The sequence below is a fragment of the Meriones unguiculatus genome, chromosome 15 (genome assembly GCF_030254825.1).
Source record: "Meriones unguiculatus strain TT.TT164.6M chromosome 15, Bangor_MerUng_6.1, whole genome shotgun sequence".
Lineage (NCBI taxonomy): Eukaryota > Metazoa > Chordata > Mammalia > Rodentia > Muridae > Meriones > Meriones unguiculatus.
Genome location: NC_083362.1, coordinates 37,595,217 through 37,611,047, shown reverse-complemented (window position 1 = coordinate 37,611,047; position 15,831 = coordinate 37,595,217). Strand labels below are relative to the sequence as shown.

The 15,831-nt window shown below is 42.6% G+C and overlaps 1 long non-coding RNA gene across 1 annotated transcript in view; it reads right to left on the bottom strand.

Moving 5' to 3' along the window:
- The window catches only part of LOC132648059 (uncharacterized), a 66,644-nt gene extending 63,988 nt beyond the window's left edge, over nucleotides 1-2,656 (bottom strand). Inside the window, exon 1 of the long non-coding RNA XR_009586429.1 lies at nucleotides 2,565-2,656. This is a non-coding gene — a long non-coding RNA (uncharacterized LOC132648059). The remainder of the gene's footprint in view (nucleotides 1-2,564) is intronic.
- Nucleotides 2,657-15,831: the final 13,175 nt, after the last annotated feature.

The following is a 15,831-nucleotide window of genomic DNA, read 5'->3' as shown; positions in this document are numbered from 1 at the left end:
CCTGGCTCAGAATCAATCAGCCCCTCTCTGTGGGCTAAATCCGCAAGAAGAGCCTCCTGGTTTTGTCTCCCCGATATCCCAACCACTGGAAACCTCATGCCTCTGTACAGTGAATCTTCCGCCTGATTCTGCTGTAGGTGTCAGTCTCTCCGCATAAGCCTTCCCGTCTGTTCACCTGTCCAGCACCACAGCGCGGTGCTCCAGCAAGTGGTATCTTTATGGAGGAAGCACCACATGTTGGAAGGAGCACAAACAGATCTGCTTTTGCTTCAGTTTGGCCTTTACTAGGGAAATTCATCAACCTTTGAACTTCAGGTGTCATATAAAAAGAGTACAAATGATATTCAGCTTGAATGAATGTCACGGAAATTTAAATTGGGGCTGGAGGGATGATGGCTCAGTCAGGAAAGTCTGTGCCTGCCACACATTTAAGGACCCAAGTTGAGATGCCTCTAGCACCCATGTGAAACAGTAGGGTCCAGCAGCATCATATGCCTGTGATCTTAGCACAGGGGAGGAGTCCAGGGGCTTTTCGGGCCAGGTAGTGTAGTCAAAAGAGGGAGTTCTAGAGTCAGTGAGGAATCCTGACTCAAAAAATAAGGTGGAGAAGTAATTAAGACTTCTGATGTCTGTCCTACTCACACGCGTACGCGCACATAAACACGTACACAGAAAACCTGGAAGGGCTCTTGCTCACACTGCGCATGCTCTGCGGTAGCCATTTTTATTTATTCCTGTGAGAACCCACCAGTTCTAGAAGCTGGGGTTCAGGACTTCTGGGGTGGGGTGGGGTGAGTGGGTCATAGCTTGCTTAAGAAGCCAGCGTAGCTGCTCTGCAGTGACAGATGGCTCTGCAGGGAGCTTGGACCCATACTTAGTACACCCACCCAGCATATCAGGGGCAGCCTGGACTTTTCACGGCCTCCGGGCTTTGTCTCTGCCTCTGCACATTCATGGACAGTGTGCCGGCGGGCAATAGATTTACAACCGCGTGCTGCTGTCGGAAATCTTTGACTGGGGCAAGCTGGAATATGACCCCTTTCTCCTTCAAGTTTATCATCAATCAATGGTGCTCTGCCAACTCTATCAAGAGGATCCTAATCTCTTTTGCCCTTATGCTTCAAGAAAAGATTAGGCAGCAATCAGAAGCTTCTGACCGGTGAGTTCACAAGGACTTTTCACACAAGGGCAAGCACCTAGTAGGTGCCCAGAGAGCATAGGACCAGAGGGAGAGTTAAGTAGGTGATTGGATGCAGGTGCTTTATGTCCCTGTGAGAGAGAAAAGAATTCCCTGTGGATCAACAAGGATGTTCCTGTCCTAGAATCTCCCTATACTCTCCTCCTCTGTTTAAGCATAACTCGGTAAGATAATATTGGGATTCATGTAGCCCCACTTCCCCCCACTGACAGTGAGTCAGGATCGTACCTAAATGAGTGACTGAGCTGAGCAAATGTCAAGGAAGTCACTTTTCAGATGGAGCCGTGGGCTCCTGGCTTCCTGGCCCTTCTGTTCTATCCCTGATCACCTCCGGGAGTGGCCACCGAACGGAGCTCACGGTCCCCGCCCCACATTTCACTGTTTCCCATGTGCCTTTAAGGAATCACTCTTGATCTCAGTCATAAAATTGGAAAGCCGCACAACTGAGATGATCCCCCAAGGCAGCTGAAATGTGGGGTAGATTGAAACCGACAGTTAATTTGTAGCAGTAAAAAATAATGATATCATCATAAAACAAGTTTAAGATTAGACGAGGCTCATACATTGTGAGCCCACAGGATATATAGATGGGTATTGTCGAGCTTAAATAACAAAGCAAAACAAAAGTGAACCTCCCGGCTTCACCAAACATGCCCCGTGCGCTCTTCTATGGTACACTACCGCCATCTGCTGGCTGGAGCGAAGAAAAAATCTCGCAGGCGCCTAAATCCTGGACTATTCCACTCTGCAGAGCCTGCTGTTAATTGCCATGCACGCAGGAACATATTTTTAACCACGCAATATCACTGAAATGGTACAAATAAGTCAGCGCTCCCTAGAATATCAAACAAATGAAAGAACCTAAGAGGGGAGAGATGGCCAAAAACTCCCCACCTGATCCGCCTGCCTCCAAGCTGCCCTGGCTGGCTGAGAACATCCCTAGCACACCGCTGTGCTAGCCCGGAGCTCTCCCTACACGCATTCCCCTTCCGCCTTCCTCCTCTCCAGCTGCCTTCTCTCCCAGGCATCCCACAACCGCACTCCAGTGATAGGCAAAGCAGCAGCTCCCGGCTAAAAACAGCCTCCTCCTGCAGTTCTCAGGGTGGAAAGCCACTGACACTTGCCTTGTTCAGGGAGAGCAAAGCCCCGGTTGCATTAAGCGAGAAAAGAAACCATAGGCTTCCAGAACCCTCCGAGCAGCAGTTTGCATGATTTCCTCGGGGTTTACCTTGCATTACGTCTGGATGCATTGCTCTAAGTTGGCAACAAGTGTTCTTTGGAGACAGAAAGGAAAGAGGCTTTATAAGCAAATAAAATCTAGCCGCTATAAAACCCTCCTCATTTTATAGCGTGTGCTCAATCTTACCATTTTAGACTCTCCCGTCACTGTCACCGCAGCCCTCAGGATGCCAAGCTCGACAGGAATAAAGGAGCCCTTATCTTATCTTTCGTCTTCACCGTGACTTGTGGGGGGTTATAATTGCCTGCTATTTAATTTTCCATCAGTTAGCATGTACCAGTTCACATTTTTACCTACTTAAAAATCTTTTTTTGTCACGCATACCTTCATGCCCATCATTAGACCGCAGTTGCCTTTAAGCAAAATGTCTAGTTTTGTTTGGTAGCAATGGTCCCCTGGGAGAGAAGTGACAGTATGGCAGAGAAGGGCTGCATGCACACCTGGGCCAGTCATGATTCGGGATAAACCGGTCTCCTCCTGGACAGGATCATGGCTTGTAGATGCCTAAACCAAGAGCTCGGTGAACGTTCTAAAATGTTCAGAGGACTGTGCGTCTGCCTGTCACCACCACCCACCATCCCCTCCATGCTACAACTTCCTAACTTTGCAGTAAACACTGGCTGAGCCACAGATGCTTGAGTAAAATCTCCACGTAAGTTATGTTAATATATTAAGCACACTTACATTCAACCACTTTCTGCATGTTTTTGACATTCAGTGTCATCAAAAGCGCCAATATGAAATCACACAAAAATAAAATACCAAATAGCGAAGAATAATAGCATTTTGATCCTAGGAGAAGAAAGCCTTGCTAGCATCCAAGTGGCTCCTTAGTAAGGTCAACATGGACTGACATGAATTCGGTGCCTTTGATCAACTACCCCTGAGGGGGTACAGCCTTACCAGGCCACAAGGAAGACAATGCAGCCATTCCTGATGAAACCTGAGAGGCTAGGGTCATATGGAAGGGGAGAAGGACCTCCCCTATCTGGACTTGGGGAGGGGCATGGGAGGAAATGAGGGAGGGAGGGTAAGATTGGGAGGGAATGAGGTAGGGAGCTACAGCTGGGATACGAAATGAATAAACTGTAAATAATATTTAAAAAATAAAAATGTAATTAAAAAAAGAAAGCCTTGCTATGTACTACTTACATGGGTGCAGTTTGGAGCAGCCCTTCCAGAGAAATCGTTTCTAAATTCTATGCAGTTTGCATCCAGCACCAGACTTTCATTTTTCAAAAGGCATAGTTAATTATCACCACAGTCGGCATCATCCAATCTTGTGTACCATACGAAAAGCTTTCTGTATTCAAACATGGCCTCCCCAAATCTTGCCATTGTCCTTAACCTGGAGCCTATAAGTGACCTTAAATTGTACAAAGGGCTTTGCAGATGAGCATGAGTTAAAGTTCTTGAGATGAGATGGTTTACTGTGGCCTGTCTGGGTGTGAGCAGGGCAATCACAAAAATCCTCATAAGAGGAAAGCAGATACTTTCAAACTCCAGAAGGTGATCAGACAGCAGAGGCTGAAGTGTTGCCTGGGAAGAGAGGAAGTGCCCCTGAGTCAAGGAATGGAGGTAGCCTCTAAGAGCAGTGTTTCCCAGCCTGTGGATCACAACACCTTTGGCAAACCTCTATCTCCAGAAAATATTCACATTAAGATTCATAACAGTTGAAAAATATGGTTATGAAGTAGGAAAAGAAAGAATTGTATGGTTGGGGGTCACCACAACATGAGCACCTGGGTTAAAGGGTTGCAGCAGTAGGGAGTAGAAATTAGAAGAGGGAGCAGGATACCCTACAGTGTCCCCCAAAGGGGAGTGGCTGCCGTTACACCATGATTTTCAGCCTCTGCTCCTCCAAAATGAAAAATAAATTTCTGTTGTTTTAAGCTACTAATATATAAAAATCTATTGATGTAGCAACAGTACATGACTACACCAGATATCAAGACAAAGAGAGTCAGAATCTTTGCAGTTTGGGGTTAGTTAAGGATCAGAAAGCTTATACTTGTGGATTTGTTTTATTTCTGTTAGGTTTTAAACTAAAGGATTTCTTTCTTTTATGATAATGACGTGTTTTAAATGTCAACGTGATGATGTCATGGATCATCTGAGAGACAACTTACTTCAGTTATGCTATGACTTCACTGCCCAGGGTTGTGTTTGTAGTGGCGTTAGTGCCAAGGGAAGGCCCCAACATCAGCCTGAACCGTGCTATCGCTTGGGAAATGGCTGTCAATGTCACGCAGGCACGAGGAGCAGTCATCTTTGTGCCTAGGAAGAATAAATTCAGTGGGAAAGAGTTTTATTTAAATTTGCATCAACGCCATATTCCGAAGTACACAGTTAAATTGATTGACCCAGGAAAATGAGGGACCATTGTTTGATATGCGTTTGTTATTAGAAGATACAAGGACGATGACACAAAGGTTGTTTCATTACTCTCAAAGTCAAGTGATTTTTGTCAAGAGAGAAAATATGCAGCAGATACTGTCTGCTGTCAAACTTCTACCATCACTCTAAGTGACTGCTGTGATTTTAATGATTCTGACTTTATATATAAATTTTAAATTTGTACAATTGTCTTTAAATTTGTCTTATTAGTCTGTTATTTTATTACCCCATTTCAGAGGGTAAGAACATAATAAAATAATATATGAGCCCTGTAAAAGGCATTTGTTTTTCTTTTTGGAAAAGGTCTGTGTATTTGCCTCAAGTCTGTAAAATGTGGGCTTATTTATTTATAGAACTTCTTTCTCATGCAGTACAATATCATACGAACAATGTTTTATGGACTGGGAGATGGCAAGCTGGGAACCCTAAGTTCAAATCTCCAGCACTCATTCAAAGGCCAAGCATAGGTGCATGTGCTCATAGCCCCAGTATCCGGTGTTGGAGACAGGTGGACCCTGAGAGGTCCCTAGCCAAAGGGCAAACTCTGCTTTCAAGACAGATCCTGTCCCATGGAAGTAAGGCAGAAAGTGAAAGGGTAGACAGCCAAGTCCTTCTCCAGGCTCCACATGCACTGCACAAATGCACACTCGTGTATACACACACACACACACACACACACACATGCATGCATCACACAATACACACAAACACACACACATATACACACATGCAAAAGAAAGAACATAGGAAAACATTTAGTACCATGGTGAGATGATAATATGCTGATGAAACTGAAGGTAGTTACAAATTGTTACAGTAAGGCAATCACAATGAAAAAATTGAAATACACACAGCTAAATGTTAATATATTGCTAGTTTATTTTTCTTGTGCTTTTTTGACATTTTCAAGAGCTTTTACAATAAATATTAACTTTAGAGTGAGAAAATAGATCATTGAGTAATAAATATGAGGTTAAAATGCTGTTTTTTTTTTCTTGGTGCTGAGTCCAGAATATGTTTAAAACTCAAAATAACAAGTTTACTTCTTGACCTTTGAAAAACAACCTTTATGTAATTTCTTCCAAGTTATTTCTCATAAAAGGATATAAAATGTAGTCAAAGAACTTTCTGTATCTACTGAGATAGTCACATGCCCCTTATCCTTGAGTCTATAGCATAGAAAAAAAAAAAAAAACAATATTTCAGAATCACCATTTCAGACCTCCGAAAATTAACCAAAGAGTTGTAACAATTTTCAGAAACTTTTTTTAAAAAAATGGCTAAATATCCATTAAAACAGTTAATTTGTAACATAAAAGAAAAATTTGTGAACAAGGTAGCATACAGTCCCTTAAGTGTCACTGGGAACAATGGATGGAATCCATTATGTGGCAGAGAAATTGTGGGATAACTGCAATGTGTTCATGTACACATATACCATGTATTATATGTGTGTGTATGTATGTATGTATGTATGTATAGAATATCATGAAGCCTGTTTTTTTTCCTGTTTAAATTGTTAATCTTTTTTCCTGTTTAAATTGGCTACTGCTAAGACATTTTTTTAGTACGAGGTTAGAAGATACCTTTCCTTCCTGGAATCCCACACCTTCTTATATTCCCTTCAGCTACTGTTTGAGATCCGTGATCTTAAAAAAAAAATTTCAGAATTAAATATCTGAGTCAAGGGCTTGAGAGAGGTCTCAGTGGTCAAGAGCACTTGCTTTTGCAGAGGACCTGGGATCAGTTCGCAGTACCCAAATATTGGATCACCATCTGAAACTCCAATTCCAGGCCATCCAATGCCCTCTTCTAACCTCTGTGACACACCCATGGTACATTTACATACATGCAGGCAAAACACCCATACACATAAAATAAATACATATAAAAATTTAAGTCCTAGATTCTTTTTCAAAATTTTAAGTTAAGATCTCAAATTTTTACTATAATTTCAAAGTATTATGAAGAATGTGTTTGCCAACATTCTTCATGCTAAGATATACTTTAAACATGTCAATTCCTCAGAGCTGGACAACTCACTCATTAAACTCATAGAAATTGTCCATCGGGGAACTAACTGGCAAAGCTTATCTTCACTGTCAAACCAATAACCAAGTCAGACTTACTTTCTCATGAAGAATCTCTGGCTCCTTTGTTTACTTTAAATAAAGATGATAAATGTCCTCATATACATTCTTACCTATAAATCAAAATTCATTGTTAGACTGAAGAAGAAAGGCATGAGTTTATTGTTGACCTGACATGAAAATGAGTTCATTGTGCTTCTGCAATGCTATCTAGGCTTTCTTTCCCCTGGTCTTATAGCAGGAAGATTCTCTGAGATTCCACCACTCTATAGCTTAAAATGAAAGTGAGTAACAGGGAGTAGGAGTCTGACTTTCTTACAAAGAAGTGGGTGTTTGTGAAAGGGGACATAGACCCATAGCCATTCCCTGGCAGAAGAGTTTATGGAAAGCACACCCATTGTCTGAGTCCATTCCATTCGAGCTACTGCAATGGAACACCAGAGACTCAGCCATTGTGTTTCTACGTGATTCAAAGTCGAAGGTCAAAGCTACACCACGGTTCTCTGGTGAGGCTGTATGTCTCGGAAGGACACATACTGTCTCCTGTCTGAGCTGGAGACACAGAGAGCAGGCTAACCAGGTGCTATGCACCGCCTCTTTTAGGAGCACTTTGATTCACTAATGAGGAAGAAGCTCTTGTGGGCTCGTCTCTCTGTAGGACACCAGCTGCTAACAGCCAGGCCACGCGCATTTGTCCTGGAGGAGATGCCGCTAATGCTACCACACACACACTCACACTGAGGATAGAGGACTCCGTTCCTGGAAGGTTATCAGTGGCACTACCGCTTTAAACCCAACAACATGAAGAAAAATGTTTTGTCCAACCGAAGAGAGAAATGGGTTATGTCAGCACACAAGTCTCAGTAGTGGAACTTGGAGCATGAAACGCTCAGGAACATGTAGGACCAGCTACCTCTTTCAATGAGTTTGAAGTCTTTTCTCAGACAGGCCCATCTCTTGAAGACAGAGAACTTAGACAAGATTCTCATAATCATGCAATCTGATGTTTTTCCATGATAACACACCACTGAATTGTCCCTAATTTCAGTGATTTAAAAAAAAAAAAAAATTCTCCAAGATTTAGGTAATTAGGCTTTTGGAAGACATATGTAAATTATTCAGTTATGATATCCTTTTCTATTTCCCCATCTGTGCTGGCTGGTTTTGTGTGAATTTAAAAACAAGCTAGAGTCACTGAGAAGAGAGCCTCAGTTGAGAAATGTCTCCATAGGACAGGACTTTAGGCAAGCCTGGAAGGCATTTTTTTATTTGGTGACTGGAAGGGCCAGCCCACTGTGGCTGGGTCCACCCCTGGGAGGGTAATCCTGGGTTCTATAATAAAGCAGACTGAACAAACCATGAGGAACAAGCCAGTAAGCAGAACTGTTCTACAGCCTTGGCACCTGCGCCTGCCTTCAGGTTACTGCCCAGTTTGAGTTTCTGCCTTAACTTCCTTCCAAATGGACTATGGCCTAAGATGTGGAAATATAAACCAAATAAACCCTTTCCTATCCAACTTGTGTTTTGGTCATGGTGTTTCATCATTAGCAGCACTAACCTAACTAAGACACAGTCCTTGGACTTCCATTAAATATGTAAAAGCTTTCATTAGATTTTAGACTAGATGGGTAATAAATACTGTAACTACATTAAGCTTAATCTAACAGCAAAGATTTTCACACAGTGCCTGGTTCATACTCTAACCAGGCACTGTGCTGTGCCATAAGAAAATTTGTTCTTAAATCCCTCCTTCATGCCCATGAAATAGTAAAAATGCTGGATGTGATGAACTGGAAAATAGTAACTGGCATTTCACGGTAGTGTCTTCCTGTGTTTGGGCTGCAATGTTGTGACAGACTACTCCCATTGGGTACATCTGTCCAACTGACCCACCGAAAATTAAAAACAAATAAATCTAACACCTCATCATCTTTCTGCACTGGAAGAAGAGCATCATCTCACCTTCTCTCACCAGCCCAGCTGGCACCAAGAGGGTGTCATGCCTCCGAACCTTTCCTGACTGTACTCATCATTTTGAGCAATATTCTGGATTCTCGCCATCAACAGCCTTTTTCCCTCCCTAGCCTAGGCCGTCCCATAGCCTAGCCTCTTACTCCAACACTTCTTTCCCTTCCACCCTAACACGTGCCATTCTTCCCACAGAGCACTGCCCAGTACGAGATGCCTGAGTCTGTGCAGAGCCTTGTATGCTCACACTTTAGAGTGAGATCATTGTTTCTTTCCTTGTTCACTTGATTGATGTCCTTCACAAGCATGGACATCCTGTGAAGGACACCGTCTACACTTTTCCATCACCAGCGTGTCCTTCAATCTTGAAACTGGGAGAAGCTGGGTGATTCCATTAACGTACAGTATGAGTGTTCTCCTCAAGAGAATTATCAGGCCCAGATCGTCAGCCAGGATATCCACAGAAGGACAACTCTCTGAGTGTCAACTACAGCCCTAAGCCCTGCCCTGGAGGTGTGGGGAACCTGTGAGGTAGGTGATGTTGCAAAGGACTGTTTAAACAGTTCTCTGGTTAACAGGGAAGAACCCAGAACCTGGCTCTCCCCACGGTCAACATTGCAGCTGCTCTTTCCTGGGTTACAGAACCTTCAGTGAGCTTTGTTCTGTTCTCCCCACTAGGCCTGCAATTCATCTGTTTTCCTCACTCCAGAACCTAACAAACCACCTGCCATCCATTAGGAACTCAATAGATATTTGTTGAATAAATCAACCTTTTACCTAAGCCTCCCTCATAGCATGAATGCCCTGAAACTTCCCAGTAGAAGAAATGTTTGGCACCTACGCACCACTTGACACTTTTCCACATTAATCTCACTCTCCTTTCTTAATCACCATTTATTTTCCTCCCTGACTCATTACTTTCCACATACAAACTGCCATGTCCCTCTGAGAGGTTGGCAGCCACATAATTTAAACTGACCACAGGAACTTTGCTTTTCTCACAACACAAAAGACCCACAAAGATGAAAGAAAAGAAAAAAAAAGTCCTGCTGCTTTCTCAGCCAAATATGCCTTTGAAAGATTTGATTTTCTCAATCCAACTCTCTAATTATCTAAACATTCCACAAGTACAAAATACCATATTTACATATGCAAAGCAAGGATGAAGATTTAGAATACCTAATTTATTCACACTCAGAATGTTGAGACAAGTACAAATTCAGACATTATATTTTTGCAGATTTACATCTCCAAAGTGGCCTGATGATATATTTCTTTACACAGCATTCTGGACCTCAAAATCTTATCTGCAAACAATTGCTATTTTAAGGATTTAAAGTTTTCAAGGCAAATATTTGACATATGTTTGCAAATTGAGGTTCTAGAAGTAGAGTTATTAATTTACAGGCCTCCCTTGGAAATGGGGTCTTCGATTGGTAAACATTTTGATTTAACACTCAGGTAAGGAAGGGGGAGGTGCTGTCCTGATGTTAACAGCTTTTCCCTCCTAGGTAAACTCATTTAGAGTGGAAGTGATTATTTAGAAATCCATTCCATTCTAAGCAAATGTCCTCACCCAGGGAAAATAAAACAGAGCTACTGCTGGCTAACTCCTAAGCAATTGTTGCCATTTTACTCTGCATTCTTCCTTATTATCCCCAACAGTTTAAATAAATATCTGTAATGGGTTCCATCTTCCTTATTGTAGCATATAAAACTTACTCCAGGCAGAAAATGTATCCTAATGAAATAATAGCCTTTCTTCGATGTTTCTAGGTCAACACGTAATGCTGTCTTTTTCTAATTTTATTCCAGTTCACAGCAGAGTAAAGACGAGCTGTGCCCCGGAATGACACACTGTCTACTCAGCTGTCTTGCTGTTTAATGGTGAGCATCATTCCTACGGGAATGTCTCCCATGACGCCACCTCTCAGTCCACAAAGTCCCCTAAGAAACATTACAGCCTGCCCGGACGGATCTACCTTCTGTAATGTTTAAATAAATGATCTGGAAACTAAGTTAAAGAGATAATCAACTTGTCACTGAGAACTTTTAAATAGATGAAAAAAATTAAATTACAATAATTAACACTAGGCTTGGACCTTTGAGTTCACTTCTTTCCCCCAGTTCCTCCTTTTCTTCCACTTACCTAAAAGTCATGGCTCCTTCAGCTCACGAAGATTGACTTAGAATTTTAAAACCTCCCACCCTCTAGCTATCTAGGGAGTCCTAGAGAGAGCTAACTGAAATACTTCACACGTTCTTTGTTTTCTCTCAACTAGTTGCACTATTTTATTCTTTCCCTAAAGCCTAGCCTCTGAACATACAACATTCAAGGCATCACACAGTTGCACAGCACACCCAGATGTGGGCAATATTTAATATGGATATGAGGAAGAGAAAGGCTGGAGGTATTGCTGTCTGGTACGCAGATTCTGGGCACAAGCGTTCTCATGCAACTGTCATGTGGCAGCTTTGTCAGACATCTCTCTAGAAAACGGTCTAGAGAGGATCGTTGTTATAACCCTTTATAAAGATAGAAAGAAAAAAAAAACAAGATTCAGAACCACCAAATCTGCATGGTAGAGTAAGATTTGTAGGTTGGTTACAATTCAGTTCAATTCATTGTAAGATATTTAAATTATATGTTTGGTTCTGACGTTTATTTTAATTTCTCCCTTACATGGAATGAACAAACCCTTGACACCAAGTGAAGTATCGGGGCCCATGCTCAGGGTATGCCCTCAGATGCTAAAGACTGTGCTGTGTACTCTCTGAAGCCCCATTTTAACACGGTTAGCATCATGGATGAGTCACTCTCCAAGACTGCTCCAACTGCATTTGAAAGAGATTGTTTTTCTCTAACAAGCTCTGCTAAATTCTGAGCCTCAGCCAGGTAACTTCTTCTTGAGGTTAATGAGCTCATTCTGCAGCGTTCTCTACCTGGGTCTGCAGACTCCCCTGCTTCTTCAGAATTTGTGCCCTTCTTTTTGTGATGCAACCTAAGGTGGTAGGAGAAAGAGAAGAAGATAATTTTTTTCCTCAGTCATTTTGAATGGGTTTAATAAAATCTGAAAGTACATCCTTGTGGTCAGAAATACAAATCTATAATCTCTCTTCTGCCCTACATTAAATTCTTCTACCCTAAAAACCCCTTTTTGCATAATAGTTCTCTCTGAGTCTATCCCAAAGATATCACATGAAACATACAAACAGGTTTATACCCAAAGATTAACTGGTTATCATTGCATAAAAGCATTGTAAAATGCTAATTTAAGAAAAGTGATTAGGCAAACAATTAGTCATCCACTGTAAGTTACATTTGCAAAAGGTTTTGCATGTGTGACTATATATGATGCTATATTATAGATTTAAAAATCTGGATGGAACGAGCTAAGACTCAGAGGTTAGGAGTGATTGCTGCCTTCCTGGAGAAACAGTTTAATTCCTAGCTCACTCATGTGATAACTAACAACTGCCTAAAGATCCAGCCCCAAGGGATTCCATGCCCTGCTGCCAGCCTCCCGGCATGCTCACACGTGCAGACGCACAAACATGCCTAAAGAAAATAAATCCTCTAAAGAGCTCTGTGTGTACTCTAGCCTTCTAAAACTACTATAAAGATAACTACCATGAATGCTGTGGCTTGAGCGATGGAAATTTACTATTTCATGGTTCTATGGTAAAAATGAGGCGCATCTCTCAGAGCTAAAAATCAAGGTGGACTCATTCTGCCTGGTGCTCTAGGGCCCAGCTTCTTAAATGGCGGGTCACAATCTCAAATGGCATACCTGAATGCAGGAGTAGTGAAAAAAAAGATTGGCAAGGTGTAAGGTATGTATGAAGCTGTCTTAGAGTTCCATTGCTGGAAAGAAACACCATAACCACAGCAAGGAAAACATGTCATTGGGGCTGGCTTACAGTTTCGGAGCTTTAGTCCATTGTCATCATGGTGGGAAGTGTGATAGTGCCCAGGCAGATGTGGTGCTGGAGACAGAGCTAGAGAATTTTCATTCTACATCTGGATCCATAGACAGCAGAAGGGGACTGGTTTTTCAACACTGGCTATAGATTAAGCATATATGAGACCTCAAAGCCTGCTTTCACAGTGACATGCTTCCTCCAATAGGGCTACACCTACTCCAACAAGGCCACACCTCCTAATAGTGCCATTGCCTATGAGCCAAGCATTCAAATATACGAGTCTATGGGGGCCACACCTATTCAAACCCGCAGAAGCCTTGGGTTCAACCCCAAAACCACATAAACTGGGCATGGTGCTACATACCTGTAATTCCAATACTTGGGAGATGGAAGGCAGAGGGTCAGGAGTTCCTACAGTGAACTCAAATAGCCTGGGCTACTTGAGAAGGTGTTTCTCATCATGCTCACTGGTGCTACACCATTGGACTTCACTTCTGAATACCTAACACACATACTTTAGAGGCTGTGGTTGGATCTCTTCAAAATCTTATGTCTAGGTAGATCACAGGCCTTAGAGAAGAGCCTATACTATCATGCTGCTAAGTGGACATGTAGTTGACCGGCCTCCTTTGCCTGAACATACAGGCTGACACTTCTCCAGCCTTGGTCAGAGAAGCTCCTTCTCAGTAGATGAATGCCCTGTTAAGTAAGATAGTCATTGACTAACATAAGTCCCAACTGAAAACTCTAATGAGGGCTAGAGAGATGGCCTGGCTGGGAAAGGGGCTCCCTGCTCAGAAGTCCTGAGTTCAGTTCACAGCAGCAGTGTCACGCCAATTTCAGAGCAATCTGAAGTGCGTGGCCTCTCTGGGCACACCACACACACTCACCTGCAATTTAGAATAAAAAGGAAATACACTAATATCATCTTCATTGGCTCAGCTCTGACGTGCATGCCAACTTGTGTCATGTCTCATCTCCCTGACTTAAAATCAAATAATTTAGCAATGACTGTAAGTCAGACTTTTAAATCATCCAATTATTTAAGAGGATTAAACATCCTCTTAAATCATTACCTTTTTACAAGTATGAAATGAAGACCTGTCAACGATTTTACTCAGCTCAATGATTGAAGGGAGGACCAGGAAGCTTTTGCAACATGCTTAAAGGGAAGTTGAGAAGCCACAGATATAATCGATAGCATTTGACCAGGTACATTTGCTTGAACAGAAATTATTTGCATTATTAGCAGTTTTATATAACTTGGTGAGTTATAAAACAGCAAGGGACAATAAAACTCGTAAGACTGGAATCTTCCTCCCTTCTCCACCATACCAATCTTGCTCAGTTTTCCCTGACAATATAGTTAGCGCTTCACACAGCATCTTATGTGTCGTTGGTACTCACTTGTACACTTGGGGTTTGAATGATTAGAAGACTATGATAGAAACAGCGACTTGCCATGTAGCAAACTTTGCCCTAATGATGGTCTCAGGTAGGAATCCCCAGGGGATTCTAGAGTCAGGAGGGAAAGATTTACATCACATCCAACTGTTTCCTCTCCTGCCCAACACTTACCACCATGGAGAGCCTCTGCAGTGGTCAGAATTCTGCAGCCAACAATGGGGCAAATTACACTGTTTGAACACCTCTTAACAGGAAGTGCCTTGTTTCTGGGCAATGCATGACAAAAATGCATATTTAGTATCCGACCTCACTAGAGAACATCAGTGAGCATGCTTCAAAGATGCCTCCGCCGTGGAAGATGAACAGCAGCTGAGGCACAGCCAAAGAGGGTGGAGTCTCTAGAATAGTTTAAGAACTCCTGGCAGCCTAGCGAGATGGTTTGGTGGGTAAAGACACTTGCCCCCGAACCTGAAGAGCTGTGTTTGATGCCCAGGATCCTCGAGGCGGAAGGAGAGAACTGACTCCCCAGAGTTGTCCTCTGACCTCTGTACAGACACCTCAGTGCACCCCTATCCACACACCTAAGTAGGAAAAACTTTTTCAAAAAGACTCTTGGTCTCATGGTATTTTCCAGATGGATAGAGATAGAAATTAAGCACAATTAGAACTGTAACCGAAGCCATCAAATACGAACAGTAAAAGGAATTATTTTAAGGGCCCCGAGGGGGTGGAGCGATGGTTTACCAGTTAAGGAAAAGAGTGTGGGCTGCTCCTACAGAAGACTGCGATTCCAATCCCTGCGTACTGCGCGCAACTGGCTCCGGGAGATCCGATGCCCTCTGCTGGCTTCCCGTGGGACTGCATTACATGGTGCACACAGACACCTACAAGCAAGCTGATACACTTAAAATAAAAATAAATAAATCTTTGAAAAAGGAAAGCAAACTTCTTTGAAGAATTTCAGCTATTTACTCAACAACATTTGGCCTTTCCAAAAACTTACACATAGATAATTGCTGGCAGCAGCAAAAACCACCAGGTCAAATCAAGCAAAACAAGATGGGTACATCTTAGCAATAAAATGGGGAACAAACTGAAGCTCAAAACGACCCAAACACACTAATGAAGGGCTCCATCACTATTTGTAGGTGTGTTTTCAACCAAAACGGTTTGGTGACTTGAAAGAGCATTTTAGTTTAAAAAAAAAAAAAAAAAGCCGAGCATCGTCCCACTCGTCAGCCACTTAGGCAACATCATCACTACGCTTGTTAAGTAAGTCTCCCCGCTGCTGTGTTCGCTCACATATTAGTGAATTTACAAGCTGTTGTGAACTGTCAAAGCCAGAACAGCAGACTGTCTCCGTGGCACCGGACTCAAGCTGTGAGCATGGCGCTCACCTCCCGGGGAGCACTCCAAGTGCTCCATTCCCATAGACTGGTAAGCTCAGGTGAGACATTTTAAACGTTAGATTTGGGTATGTTGCTTGACTTAAATTCTAGGTGAATCTTAAGACTGTAGATCAGGAGGAAGGAGCGGCACGCTGCCTTTTGTAAATGAGGTCTGACTATGAGGACCAAGCATCCTCGCTGCAGAGACAGCGTTTCTCC